The 14,608-nt window shown below is 42.4% G+C and overlaps 1 long non-coding RNA gene across 1 annotated transcript in view; it reads left to right on the top strand.

The window, feature by feature from the left end:
* LOC140500533 (uncharacterized) overlaps window positions 1-14,608 on the top strand; it is a 113,949-nt gene that overhangs the window by 96,177 nt on the left and 3,164 nt on the right. The window contains exon 2 of the long non-coding RNA XR_011965777.1: window positions 8,103-8,250. This is a non-coding gene — a long non-coding RNA (uncharacterized lncRNA). The remainder of the gene's footprint in view (window positions 1-8,102; window positions 8,251-14,608) is intronic.

Below are 14,608 nucleotides of genomic sequence, written 5' to 3'. Positions count from 1 at the left end.
ACCCTGAAGCCCTTATCCCTAAAGTACCTCGGAATTTGACAAGTCTGGAAATAGGCTGCAGTGCTAGGAATCACCAGCTTCCATCAAAGCCTAGCTCAGGTGCACCCAGGACTGGAGGCCTTTCTTCGTCCCCTCAGTTATTAGTGTGCTCTCTCACCGGAAATTACATTGTATAAACATTGCCGATTCTTGTTTATGAACATGTATCTTCCGGCATCCCAGAAGAACATAAGATCTTTGAGGGCAGGGACCATTTTGTTTCCACTTTTGTCTCCCTGCCTAGCGTAGTGCTGACAAAATTGTTAATATGATGACAGAAATTTTTAGTGCCAAGTGAACATTCCCTTAAATGTTCCTTGCAAGGTCAGAATTTCAGTAACATCTTTGCATTCTTATTCTTAAGATATTTATTCTTGATTAGGTTGAGCTGAACCAAACCCCAGGGACTCCCATCCTGAGATCATGCCTTGTTGGGGGGAGCCAGGATCAAGCTGGATCTAGGCCTTAGATGTTCTTGCCCCTTTCCATTGGGATTCATGACATGAAGGGCAATATTATCAGAATGAAGTGATTTTCCTTGCCTGGATGGCCAAGGGCCACTGGGGTCTAATGATCAGGCTTTGCTACCTCATACTATCTCTTCCCCCTCTCCTAAAACTACTAAAACTTTTTCATGGGTCTCTTTGGTCGGAAATCTACTGAATGTCTCCCACAGTGGCAGATTTCCTACCCTGTTATCTCAACTCAGGATGCTTTATTCCTCAACTCATGGTTTTGATTTATTTCAGGACTTGACAGTGTTTTACTTGTAGTAGGTGCTTGATAACCGTTCAGTTGATGAGTTGAATTCCACATCCAATGCTGGGTAGTTAGAGTCTTTGCACTGAACATTTGAGTGTGGACAGCAGATCTGAGGAAAGACACCACTGAGGGGAACTGGGCAGCTATCATCTTAAGTAACCAGTTAGATGAGTGTTTTTTTCCCAGAGTCTGATGGTCCAGGTGGCAATGGCTTTGAGATCCCTTATGGCCTTTTAGCTAACTTTTAGGCACAATGAGTGAAGATATTTAGACTGGTTTTTATTAAACATTTTTAATTATACCAAAGGGCAGCTAGGTGGTGCAGTATATAAAGTGCCAGGCCTGGAGTCAAGAAGACTTGAGTTCAAATTTGACCTGGGCAAGTCACATAACCCTGGTCACATAACCCTGTTTGCCTCACTCCAGAAAATGAGTGAGAAGGAAATGGTAGACTACTCGCGTGTCTTTTTCAAGAAAACCCCAAATGGGATCACAAAGAGTTGGACATGACTGAAACAACTGAGCAACAACAAAATATGGTACATTTATGTAGCATGTTATGGTTCACAAAATGCTTTCCTCATTTCTACTTTTCGAGGTTGGTAGTGATGTGAATTTTATTGTAGTACTTTACAGTTTACAAAGTGCTTTCCTCACAACAACCCTGTAGGTACTCAAGATTATCTTCATTTTATAGAAGAGCAGTTGAAGCTCAGAGAGGTTAAGTGATTTGCTCAAGGTCTCGCAGATAGTAAAGTTATAGTCAGGTGTCAAGTCCAGGTCTTCTGACCTCCATTTCATAGGTGTTTTCATTATACTCCACTGCCTTCAACAAGCTTATTGGATATTCTTAATTTAACTTTTACAAATTTGCTTCTTGTTTTATTTTTCTGCCGTTGTTAGACTGGAGGTAGAGACAGTGGGAAAAAGAAAATGCTGAAAAAAATGAGAAGTGACATCTGGGTGGAGGGGCCTTCATGCAGCTGCAGAGATAACATATAAATTCTATTATTATTACCTATTATTATCATTGTCATCATCATGGATTATAGAGACAGAACCATAACTAGGGAAGGGCAACTGGACCTCTTCCCAGGGTGCTCAAGTTTAGCCAATAGTGACAGCACTTTAGCATAGAAACTGCTAAGCTTAGCACTTTGTTAGCAGGAATCGTTAATTAAGAAAGTGGTTTTGTACATGATCCTTTCGTTTGCTCTTCTTTGCCCATGTTTGTTAAGGTCACAGTGAAAAAGAAAATTAAAAAATAGTTAAAATAGGAACCAACTAGATGCAATAAACTTTTCTCCCATACCATTCCCTGCTGAGTTACCAAAGGTGAGTTTCCCCTCCCCCATCGGCATCACAGTGGGGACTGATATCCTGGGGTATTGGTTTCCTGCTCTACATCCAATTTAATTTGCCCAAGAAATCTGATTGAAGGCAGTTTTCGTGCTACTTACCCGGGTTGTGTTTTGTGAAGCTTATCCTAGGCGCACACACATGCACGCACGCACATCATCTAAAACTGGATGTATGCACTCCACTACCTTAATTGGTTCTATAGGGACATGGTGTTAGGCAAAACGATATGATGGAATTTCTATAGGAAGTGCTGTAAATAACCAATTAACTGTCTAATGTGACAGTGAGATTCCGTCACTGTATAGAGGAGTTCAGCTGAAGTATTATGAATTTGAGTGAAGCTACTTTAATGCAGGCATTTTAGATCTATTTAAAATCATGAATCTGGAAGGAAACTTTTAAGCCATGTTATCTAGTGCTGTCCCAACGAAAGGCCTTCACCTTGGCCTAGGATATGCAACTTGAGTGGTCAGTTTCCTTAGCTCCTAATTGTGCCTGGGGAATACTGTTAATAGTTACTGCAGAGAGATAGTTTGACTGACATACACAGCAGTGGAAGGCTTTTCCAGGGCATGGAGGTAGATTGAGGACTAAATGAGATAGTTTTAATGCCCCTTGCCTGCTATACAGATCAACCTCCAAATCTAAGACTTTTATTTTTATCGAAAATACAACTGAGACAGTAGGATGTTAAAGGCTTACTTAAATGCTTCAGAGGATAAAAATTGAAATAAGGTCCCCCACCTCTCATATCATTGCTCTAGGGCTTGGCATCAGACTCAGCACAATAAAAAAGCACTTTTCATTTTGTTCAGAAATGCATTCATCCTTTCACCTTCAACTCACAGTGAAGAGATGTTATTTTAGGCTTGGCCCTGAGAAGAATAGGTAGGAATTCTTATAGAATTAATTTGCATCAAGTACCCCTCACCAGGAACATTAATAGGGGCTTGTCCTCTGTATTATTCTCCCTGGGCCTTTTGAAATCCAGCTCTCGCTCCCAATCAGCCCTGAAAGGGAGTCCAGTCACACTGACCAGCTGTAACAAATCCTTTGGAAGCGAAGGCTTCATGCTGTTGGCTAGCCCATGTGGTGCTTTCCTGATCAACACTTAGATGTCGAGAAAAGATACAAAGACGACTCCGTGTTTACTTCTTGGGATCCTTTTTATAACCTCTCCCGCCCCACCGCAGCCCCACTGCCCTCCCCCGTCCTTACCAATTCATGCATGTATGCCTAGATACTTATGCACAGGCTGTCCACATAAACTCCCCCCCAAAAAAACCCCAAAAGGCTTCTCATGCCACCTAGATGTAATCTCAAGCAGCCCACATTTGTCCAGAGAAAATAGCTCTCCCAGAGGAGACTGTAATGTCTATTTGTTTTAGTTTCTGTCATGAAGACTTTTTAGCTTCGAGTCTGAGTGTGTGGGAGCCTGAAAGGATGGCAGAAGTATTTCTGGCTAACCAGTCTCCAGTCTTGGTGTTATTTTACATGCCTTATAGAAGTGATGGCTGGGTCTCTGCTCTTTCCCTCTTCCTTCTGGGTGGTGGGGAGAACAACTCCCTCTTCTCACTCTTCACTCTGACCATCAATAACTCCATCTCCATGCCCTGCTTTAAATTGCTGGTTCCTCACCGTGCTTGGTGTACAGGGTCTAATTTGGCCTTCTGCTTACTTTGGCTGGATTACTGGTGGAATGAGGCCTTTTTTCCTTTGCCCACGGCAAATACTACCCTCTTTGCACCCCTCAGTTCTATGCCCAGTCCCACCACTGACTACCTTTGGGATCTTGGTCAAGTCTCAGTTTCTCTGGGCCTCAGGGTTTGCTTCTATAAAATGAGGGTGTTGGGCTGGATGATCCAAAAGGACCCTTCCTGCCCTAATATTCTCTGGCTCTATAATTCAGCAGAACACTTCCTCAGGCTTGGCGTTTGGGAAGGAACACTGCCAGAAGCTGGGACTAAGTGATTATGGTCTCCTCAGAGCTGTTTGAGCCCTGAAACATGATGCAGAGAAAAACCAGCTAGCCAAGTTGGCAGCTGCTCCATTTTATTGTTTTGCCCTTTTAAGTAAATTCAGAGAGACTTTTTCCCCCCTTCAGAGTTTTTGAGGATGAGCTGATTGACGTTCATGAGCACGGTTGTATTAGAGCACATTTTTTCTACCTAGTTCATATGTTGGAGCCAAGATGCTCTAAATTATGGATATGATACTGGTCCAGGTCAGCAGCAGGTTTGACTACAACAAAGAAGGAACAAAAAACCCAAACTTGTATCCCTTGCGCTCTGGGCGTATTCCTCCTTTCTCCCTTCTCCTCTTCCTCCACTTGGGCTGAGTGACTGGGATTCGCTTAGCTGTTACCAGGGTGAAACATGGCTATGGAGATTCAATGAGGAGATTTACTTCAAGAAGTTATACAGAAGCATTTCAGAGGCACTTGTGAAGGCCTTCTCATGACTGGAGGGCCTTTCCCTCCTCCCAGCAAACTTTTGGCTGTGCCCACTGAGCTGTAAGAGGAAAAACAAAACATAGGGGCCATCACAGGGCATTTGAGTCATCCAGTTTCTGAACATTGGGGAATGGGACTTTGGCTCTTATAAAGTGAATTTGTTTTTGTGGGTGTGTTGTATTTGTAGTCTATATATTTGTACTGACTTGTAACGAGTTGAACAAGGACTTTGTCCTCTGAACAATAAGGGTCCATGGTACATGCAGCTCAAGGATTGCCATGGCTACCCTCCTCAGAGAGAGACAACAACATACAAGATGTCTCTTACTAGTATAGTAGTACAGATTTCCATGATCCCAGTGATCATACACTTCCCCCACACTCTTTTGCCTTAAGATAAAGTCTTCATTTGTTTCTGAAGAGCACAGAGAAGCAGGCATGACAGGAAGGATGGGGACACAGTTGCTTGTTGGTCCAACCCAACAGTCTGGCCCCTCCTCTTCTCTTCCAGTCCAGCCCTGACCTCATATATCATTTATGCCACAGATCAGCTTTCTCAGCCTTAGATCAAGCTTGGAGGGGAGGGGGGGAGATGGATGGGGAGAGGGCAGAAATAAATAATATGATCAAGGATACTTTCTTACTCTTCTCTCAGCCCAGTTGGTCACTGATGATAATACTAAGCATTGAACTCTATTTTCTTCCTCAGGGCCTTGGGAATCTGGCTTATTATCACTCCCTGATAGTAAGATAAGTACTGGGGAGGAAAGTTAACTCCCTTAGTCCACTAGCAAGTGTTTTCCAAGTTAAATTACATTGTTGACCTGTAAAATATAAAAATTTTCCACTTTTGGGTAGCATCAACCTGACAGTAGCTGGAATGGGGTAAGAAGTTATGGAGACTGGGGAAATGCAAGGAAAGGAGAAGGGCAAATCAGATGGGTTAGGTTTTTGTTTTCTGTTTTAAGAAGTGAAGAGTAGTTCTTAAAGTAATAAAAATTTTGTAGATTGGTAAAAATTGCCTTGAATCAGCATTTGGGAAACACCACACTAGAAGGCTCTTTTTTAGGTTGTGCTTTGAGAGAGAAGACTAAAAGAAAGTATACAATATAGTAGAATATTAATGAGCTGGAATGCCTTCGAGCATGGACAATTAAATCAAATCTGTATCTGATGTTGTGTTAGTCTGAATACTTTCAGAGATGCTCAGGTTCCTTTAGTGGTAGCAATGGGATGGGGAGGGATGCAGCCAAAAATCCACATACTGGTATTTCAGAGTCCTGGAAAGGACACAAATCAGATTTATTGAGAATCAACCTCAGATTGTAATCTGCAACTCAAAAAGTACTTTCTGACATAAGGACAAATGGACAATTTTTCACATTTCCTTTCTATAAATCTCTCTAGTTTGTGCCCATCCAGGGAAACTCTGGAATTCTTAGTGCAGGGATGGGGAACCTGTGTCCTCGAGGCTGCATGTGGCCCTCTAAGTCCTCAAGTGGAGCCCTTTGAATCCAAACTTCACAGAACAAATCCCCTTAATAAAAGGATTTGTTCTGTAAAACTTGGATCCAGTCAAAAGGCTGCATCCAAGAACCTAGAAGGCTCATGTGTCCTCAAGGCTGCAGGTTATCCACCCCTGTTTTAGTGTATAGCTTATCCCCTCCCCTCATCCCCACCAAAGAGTCCTTAATTCTTCTGTAAGAATTCAGAATAATAAGGCATCAGATATAGAACAGTTTTATTTGTTCCTGAAAACATGCATTGGAAAGAACATTGGTTCTGTAATCAGAGGACCTGGAATCAAATTCCATTTCTCATGCTTTCTGCCTTTGTGACTTTGAGCAAGTCATTTGAACTGTTTTCTTTTGTAAAAGGAGAGGGTTGGACAGGAAAGCTTCAGAGATTCCTCTCTACCCCTAGACCTATGCTCTTCTGATCCTTTAATAGCTCAGAAAACTTTTTCCCCTTTTCAGAAGGCATCAAGCAATTCTGTCCTCTAGTTGGTTCTGCCTTCAAGATCTCTACAGCCCGAATTACTCACATTACCAACAGAGAACAAAATCCCAAAGATCTGTGCTTCCTCAGCATGGCTTTATGTTTTTTTCCTTTCTCCAGGGTGCACAAGTTGCCTGCTGTACAAATCCTTCTCACTTTGCCTTGGCTCCCTAATTTGTTGCTGCTATCGAGCCTTCACTTTCTTTACCTCATTCTTGAGTCAAGGATCCATCTCTTTGGGGACCATATGGATGTAGCACCCTTTAGCACAAGTCTCAGTCCAGGTCCTTGTAGTGACTCAGCATCCTGACTTTTGTCTAGTAAAAACTCCTGTGGATGCCAGATACCCTTCACGCCTAGATTGTATTACTCTCTGTCTATATATTCCTGCCTCATCTATGTGGTCTCTGTGATACAGATGCATCTCTCTGCTTGGGCTTTCATTCTGGTGTTTTTCTACATATGAAGAGAGAGGTTTCATCGACTTCTCTTGGCACATGCCTTGTGCACCCATAAATTTGTTTTAGACTACATTATTGGTATTAATTTATTTTGTTGTATAAGGATGGACATCATTGAGTTGATCATTTAGCACACTCCACTTTGACTCACTCAACGACCTGTCACACTTACAGTTGTCATTTATCACCATTTCCAGAAGTGGAAAGCTGAAATTTTTTGTTATTTGAATATTCTAGTTAGTTGATTAAAATTATGGTCATTTTACCTCCTCTGCATGAAAGTCTTCAGTAGCCCCCTCTTAGTTAATGGGTATTCACCATATCCTTCCAGCTTTATATCATATTATTCCTCTCCACCTACCCTGTGCTCCAGCCAAACTAGATTGCTTCCTCTGATTTGTTCTGGATCTGAGCCATTAATCAGTGACTCTTGCCTTTAGCTCTTTTGCTGTTTGGCCATTTCAGTCATGTCTGACTCTTTGTGACTCCTTTTGGGGTTTTCTTGGCCAAGATACTGGAATGATTTGCCATTTCCTTCTCCAGCTCATTTACCAGATGAGGAAACTGAGACAAACAGTTTAAGTGACTTGCTCGTTCAAAAAGGTTTAAGTGGCTTGCTCAGGGTCACACGGCTAGTAAGTATCTGAGGACGGATTTGAACTCAGGTCTTCTTGTGCTCTAGTCAGTGCACTCACCTGAGGCTCTTCGAGCCAAAATAAATGAATGAATCTGTTGCTGCATGTTGACTCATTTCAATGAGTAGAAATTGACTATGGTTGTAGGGATTTTGAGCAGAAACTACATGACATCTTGTTGAAGACATAGAGAGTATAGCTGCTCAGGCACACAGGTCAGATCTTCCAGTCTAGGTCTTTCATTTTACAGATGATGATAATAATGATAATTTGCATTTATAAAGTGACTTAAGGTTTGCAAAACTCTTGGTAAACCTTATCGCATTTGATGCTCATTAGAACACTGTCAGGTACATAAATGTCATAGCTATTATTAATGTTCTTGTCTTACAGAGAAAACAGGCTTTTATAGGTGAGGTGACTTGCCCCAGGGTCATACAGCCAGGAAGTGTCAGAGGCAGAATTTGAAGCCAACTCTCTGCTAACTCTAAGTGTATTATGGGAAAACCAAGGACTGGAGAAGTGGAAGACCCAATGTAAGGTAAGTGGAGAATTCTTGAGAAGGGCATAAGGCTAGAGAACCTGTGGCCACATGTGGTCTAGATCCTCAGGTGCAGCCTTTTGCCTGCATCCAAGTTTTATAAAATAAATCCTGTTATTAAGGGAATTTGTTCTGTGAAGTTTGAATTCAGTCAAAGGGCCATACTTGAGGAGCTAAAAAGTCACATGTGGCCTTGAGGCCTCAGGTTCCCCACCCCTACATTGGGTTCCAGGTGCAGAAGCCCCAGGGTTTGGCATGCTCATGAACCAAGAAGACACATCCCACTCCCCATTTTATCTCCAATCATCTCTTGGTAAGTCTTTCTCTCTCCCTGACCTCTCCTCCCCCCAAGGAGAATAAGAAAGCAGGAAAAGGAGAAGGCAGAAGAAAGAACTGTGGATTTGGTAATCCCCATTCCTAGGCTACTCTGCCAAGGCCCCTGGGCCCTCTTGGTAAGGAAGTGGGGAGTCCCCTGGGTTGCTTTCCCTTCCAAAAGACAAGCAAGCACAGGCTGCGGCATTTAAACTATGAACGCCACAGTCAGGAAGCAGCTCTGTTTAAACAGTCTACACAACACCTAGTGCATTGTCAATCTTCCAAAGGCGTTAAGTAATAGTAATAGTCATAATTAAAAGCAAGAGCTTGGCAACCCACCTTGGAGATAGATTTATTATTCCCACTGTCATCTCAGTCATTTACTCCAGCCCACTAGTGTCTGAAGGAGAGCTTTGTCTCTCTCTGGTTTACAACCTGGTGGAAAAGTGAGTCATTCCTGCTCAAGATGGAATCAGTCACATGTGGGACGTATATAGGGCAGCTGTTGGTTTGCAATTGGGGTTCCCAAGCATCACTGGACCATGCTTCACAGTGTAATAGTAAGGAGTGAGAAGACAGAAATCATAGCCGAGAAATTAAAATCATGATAATGAGAATAATAATAAGGATGTTATTATACTGTCTCTGGCACATACTGGCTCAGTGACCTTTGTCAGGTCACTTAAGATGCTACCCTGGAGCGCATAAGATTGAGCACTGGATTTGGAGAGTTTGGAGAGAGGGAGGCCTGAATGCACATCTAGCCTCTGACACTTACTGGCACTGTGACCCTGGGCAAATCACTTAATCATTGCCTGCCTCAGTTTCCTCAATTGTAAAATGGAGTTAATAATAGCACCTCCCTCCCTGAGCTGTTGTGAGGATCAAATGAGGTAGCCTTTGAAAGGTACTTAGGATGGTGCCTGGCACATAGTAGGTGCTTAATACTTGCTTCCTTCCAAGAAAGAGTTTCCTCACCAGAGAGCTCTGTAAACTAGAGAAATCATGGGTCCAGACCCTTCATCCTTCTCCTCCTCCTCCTCCTCCTCCTCACTGAAGTTATATGGTGCTTGACAGTTTATAAAATTCTTTCCTCACGATGAGCCTATGAGGTACATAGTTGCAACCGAGGTTCAGAGAAATGTCTAAGTGGTGAAGCCAGGTCTTGAAGCCTGTTCTACTGACTTCAGATCATTTTGTTACACATAACTATGCTGTTTTCTTAGCTGAGTAGTCCAAAGAACCATGAACGTTAGCTCTACTTAAGTGAGGTACCAGCTATGTAGTAAAATCTGAAGGTCTGAAATTGACTAAATAGATGTCCTTTGCCCATGTCAAGCCCTACTTACCCTTCTAATTAGTTTGACATTTTTACCATTGGAGTTACTAATGGGTTAGACAACAAGGAATGGGGAATAGTGGGGTTACACTGTTTTCAGAAGGCTGTTATTGGAAGTCTATTAAGTTATCTTCACCTATTTACCTGGATCTCACCTTCATCAGGTTATCTAGTCTTGGACTCTTAGGAAAAGAAATGTAGGCAAGGTGAGTTAAACACGAGGAAAATTTCCCTCTCAGATTGCCTTATATTTTGTATATATCTTTTCAGTCATTTCAGTTGTGTCAGACTTTTCAGGACCCCATTTAGGGTTTTCTTGGCAGAGATATTGGAGTGGTTTGTTATTTCTTCTCTGGTTTATTTTACAAACCAGAAAACTGAGGAAAACACGGTTAAGTGACTTGCCCAGGGTCACCTATCTAGTAAGTATCTGAGACCAGATTTGAACTCAGGAATTTGAACTCAGTAATTCCCATCCTTCTCTCTGGTCACACTGGTCCAGTCACTCACCTTCACCAACAGGGAAGATTCTCAAACAGAAGGCCAAGTGCAGGGGCGATTAAAGCACAAGATCTGGATACAAAGAAAGGAAATCTTTTCCGAATGACAAGGACTTGGATCTATGGAGGGCCAGAAAGGAAGGCCAAATGGGCAGTAGGTCACTTGCTATTTTCTCCATGCAAACTTGTTCATAAAATCTTGAAAGAGAATGTCCTGGTATTTGGAGGATTCTCCCACTCCCGTTTAGGTCTTGTCTCTGCCAATAACACAACAGGAATATAGGAAGCCAGCATCAATGAGCTGAGAATGCTTAGGGCTGCACTATTAGGTCTCTTCTCTGTTTATAGGCTGGGTAGCTTTTGAATTTCTGTGGAGGGCATGATGAATATTTGATACTTTGGCTGAATCATTTCTAGAACTCTGACTTTTCTCAGAGGAATGTGGCAAAGTGGTCAATACTGATGAAGAGGTATCAGGAGTTAAGAGTTCTCCCCGGCTCTGGGGCTGACTCACTCCTTGTGGCCTGGGTTTCATCAGTTAGTTCTTTTGTAATACAGTTTCTTTGCTCTTCATACTGGGATGAGAAAGCTACTGTCTCACCCAGCCATGCCACTCCCAGCATGGAAGACAATGGAGCTTTAATTTAAATAGATTGAAAATAAGGGTCTCTGAGTTTTGTACCTGTCACTGTCCTTCATTTGCTCATTCAAAGAAGGCCTCAGTGAGTAGCCTCTACGTGCTCATCTCTGTACGGGGTAATATATGGAGGATACAAAAGAATTAAGAAAGGAAGATCCCTTTACTGACCGAATTTCCAATCTAGTCTGGGAGTGAGTCAGAAGGCCTCCAGGTTCTGACACTTAATAGCCATGTGACCCGAGGGAAGTCACAAGATCACAGATTTGGGGATGGAAGGGTTCCTTAGAGGTCATCTAGTACAGTTTACTCATTTTACAGTGGAAGAAATTGAGGCCCCGAGAGGTTAAATGAATTGCCTCAGGTTAGGAAGGTAGCCTGAGCAACATAGAAAAGGAGCTTCCCTGACTCCAAATCCAGTATGCTTTGAACAGAACCAGACTGCCTGCCCCTTGAGTCTTAGTTTCCTCACCTGAAAAGCCCACACAGTGTCTCAGGTGGCTGACGGAAGTGTGTGCTGCTCTCAGCTCTGATACTGCTTCTAGTAAGTAACAAAAGCTGGTCTTTCTATGGCATATTAAGGTTTGCCAAGTACTTTACATCCATTCTCTTATTAGATCAACTGGAATTGTTCTCCAATGATAAATAAATTATAAATTTGCATAATTATGAAAATGCAAATAATGCCTGTGTAGTGGAAGCTTTGTGACTATGATATAGAATAAGGCTTCTTAAACTTTTTCCACTCTCCACCCCTTTTCAGTTTTTGTCACCTTTTGTTGGCGTTGCATGGTCTGAGGGCACGCACAGTGCAAAGTGTGCTGGCTTTGTGTTCAGAACCAAAGCTGCACTGAAGTTGTGTGATGCAATACTGCCAAGAGCTGCCAGAAACACCTTGGATTCATTACTCGTTTGAATTTTAATTAATTTTTCGTCATCGTATGTTGGGAAACCTTTTACTGTTGCCAATTTTTTCATGACTCCATATGGGGTCACGACCCACTTTTTAAGAAGTACTTAAACATAGCACTCATTGGTGGTAAAGGGGATGGGGCTTTCTGGGGATCAGAAAGACCTGAATTCAAAGCCAGCTTCAGACACATACTAGCTGTAAGACACTGGGCAAGTCACAGAACCTCTGTCTCAATTTCTTCCTCAGTAAAATGTGGATACTAATTCCACCTTTTTCCCAGTGTTGTTGTAGGGATCAGATGAGGTAATATGTGTAAAATGCTTTATAAACTTTAAAACACTCTGTAAATACTATTATTATTAAAAAGCCAAAAAACCTTTTCCTTCCAAGGTTCTAATTATCAAAGATGACATCCATAAAAACAGAGTCAGTTTTATTGGGGAGGGGGGTGGAGGATTCTCTAATAGAGCTGAATTGGGACTCACCAAACATTTCTTGCACCTAAAATGGTTATGTCACTAGCCTTCAGACACCCATCTGACTATCCCTAGTTCCTTTAGATTGGATGCTGGCAGCTCCTCCTGTAGTACTTACTGTCCTTATTTACTATCTTTTTACTGAGTGACTTGGCCCAGCCGTGGGCCTTAACTCTCACTTTCCCTGTGGTTGCCACATCATCTAGTCTCTTGGTTATTTCTTCCGCAATACTGGTTTCTCCACAGTAACTGAACCTGGCTGATATTACTTACATTGCCTGTGGAGTGGTAGCCTGATGTCTCCTCAGCTATCCCTCCCCCAGCTGACCTGGCTCCTCTCTACCCTCTGCTTTTCTGAAATGAGGGGTTGGTCAGTCTTAGCTGAAATAGAATCTTCAGTGTTTAGAATTCTCCCTCTTTTCCCTCCCTCCTACTTGTTCCCTCTTCATCCCCTTTGATTCTTTCTTGGAATTCATATTTATCTGAAATGTCTTGTGCATCATTTCAGTGCCCTCTCCTTCCCCCGGCTGGCATCCACTCGAATCATCTTGAGCTGGATATGCAACGTGATCACTGGTGACACTGAACATCTGCTCAATTATTTATGCCCCTCTTTCTGAGTGGGCTAATTATGAAACAATTAGGAGAAGCCCAAGCCTGACCAAGACACCTGACCTGACCTGTTCCATCTAGCCTGGTTTCTTGGAATTAAATGAGGGCCCTTGGAGCAGCAGCCATGCTCTGGAAAGCAGATTTCTTCTTGGGATGAGCTCAAGGCACACTTTGCTCATCACTTCTTGATCTAGGAACCCTGACTCACCTCTGTGTCTACTCTCCCATCTTCCTCCAAATAAGCTTTTATGAAGCATTTAATGTGACTGAGCAACAACAATAAAATGTGCCAGTTGGAGACAGCTAGGTGGCTCAGTGGATAGAGCACTGGCCCTGGACTGAGTTCAAATTTGATCTCAGACACATACTAGTTGTGTGACCCTGGACAAGTCACTTAACTTGTGTTTGCCTTTATCCACTGGAGCAGGAAACGTCAAGTCACTCCAGTATTCTTGTCAAGAAAACCCCATGGACCATATTGGTGTGTAATATGGTCCATGGGGTCTTGGAGAGTGGGACTCAGCTGATCCACAACAATGACAACGTGCCAATTACTGTACTGAGTGCTTTACAAATATCTCATCTGATCTTCACATGCTTCTTTACAAATAATAGCTAATCTGATCCTTTGTGTCAAGCATGATTTCTGCAAGAAATATTGGAATTGTGGAAATCATGGATGTTTCTGCCTGGTGCCTTGATGCCATGTTTGAATGTCTGAAAAACCCTTGGCTTTGTCAGTTTGGAGGATCCCTCCACCAATTCAGACCAAAACCCTTCTATGACTTAGTAAGTAAAGAGAAAGGGAACGAGCATTTATTAAACACCTACTGTGTGCCAGGAATGGAATTGATCCTTACAAGCACTATTATTATCCCCATTTTATAGTTGAGAATACTGAGGCAGAGGTTAAGTGCCTTGCCCAGTGTCACAAAGCTAGGAAGTGCCAGAGGCAGGATTTGAATCTGGGTCTTTCTGACTCCAGACCCAGTACTCTACTCTGCCTGGCAATGGATTTAGTTGCCTGGAACTCCATAGAACTTATTTATAAACTTATTTTATTATATTTAATTATAAATTTATAAACATGCAGAAGTCACATTACTTGTCTTCAATCATGGCTATCAGGTACGATTTGAATCCTTAAGTCAAGCACCCTATCCACCACGCTGCTTTGCACATGGATTGTTGCCTTTTTTTGTCATTGTTCAGTTGCGTCCAACTCTTTGTAACCCCATTTAAGGGTTTCTTTGCAAAGATACTGGAGTGTGTCATTTTCTTCTCCTGCTCATTTTGCAGATGAGGAAACTGAGGTAAACCAGGTTAAGTGACTTGCTCAGGGTTGTACAGGTAGTAAGTGTCTGAGGCCAGATTTGAACTCATGAAGATGAGTCTTCCTGATTCCAAGTCCAGTGCTCTGTCCACTGCACCACCTCACTGCCCCATTGTTGCCATAGCAGAAATACTAAATCCTCTGACTACCACCTTTACGTAAGAAATATTTATAAATCTCCTTATGGGTAATGTATCTGCTTAACTGACAGTAACCCACCAAAAGAGAGATCA

The sequence above is a fragment of the Notamacropus eugenii genome, chromosome 4, assembly GCF_028372415.1.
Source record: "Notamacropus eugenii isolate mMacEug1 chromosome 4, mMacEug1.pri_v2, whole genome shotgun sequence".
In the NCBI taxonomy this organism is placed as follows: domain Eukaryota; kingdom Metazoa; phylum Chordata; class Mammalia; order Diprotodontia; family Macropodidae; genus Notamacropus; species Notamacropus eugenii.
Note: the sequence above shows the minus strand (reverse complement) of the source record. Positions and strands in the feature narration are given on the sequence as shown.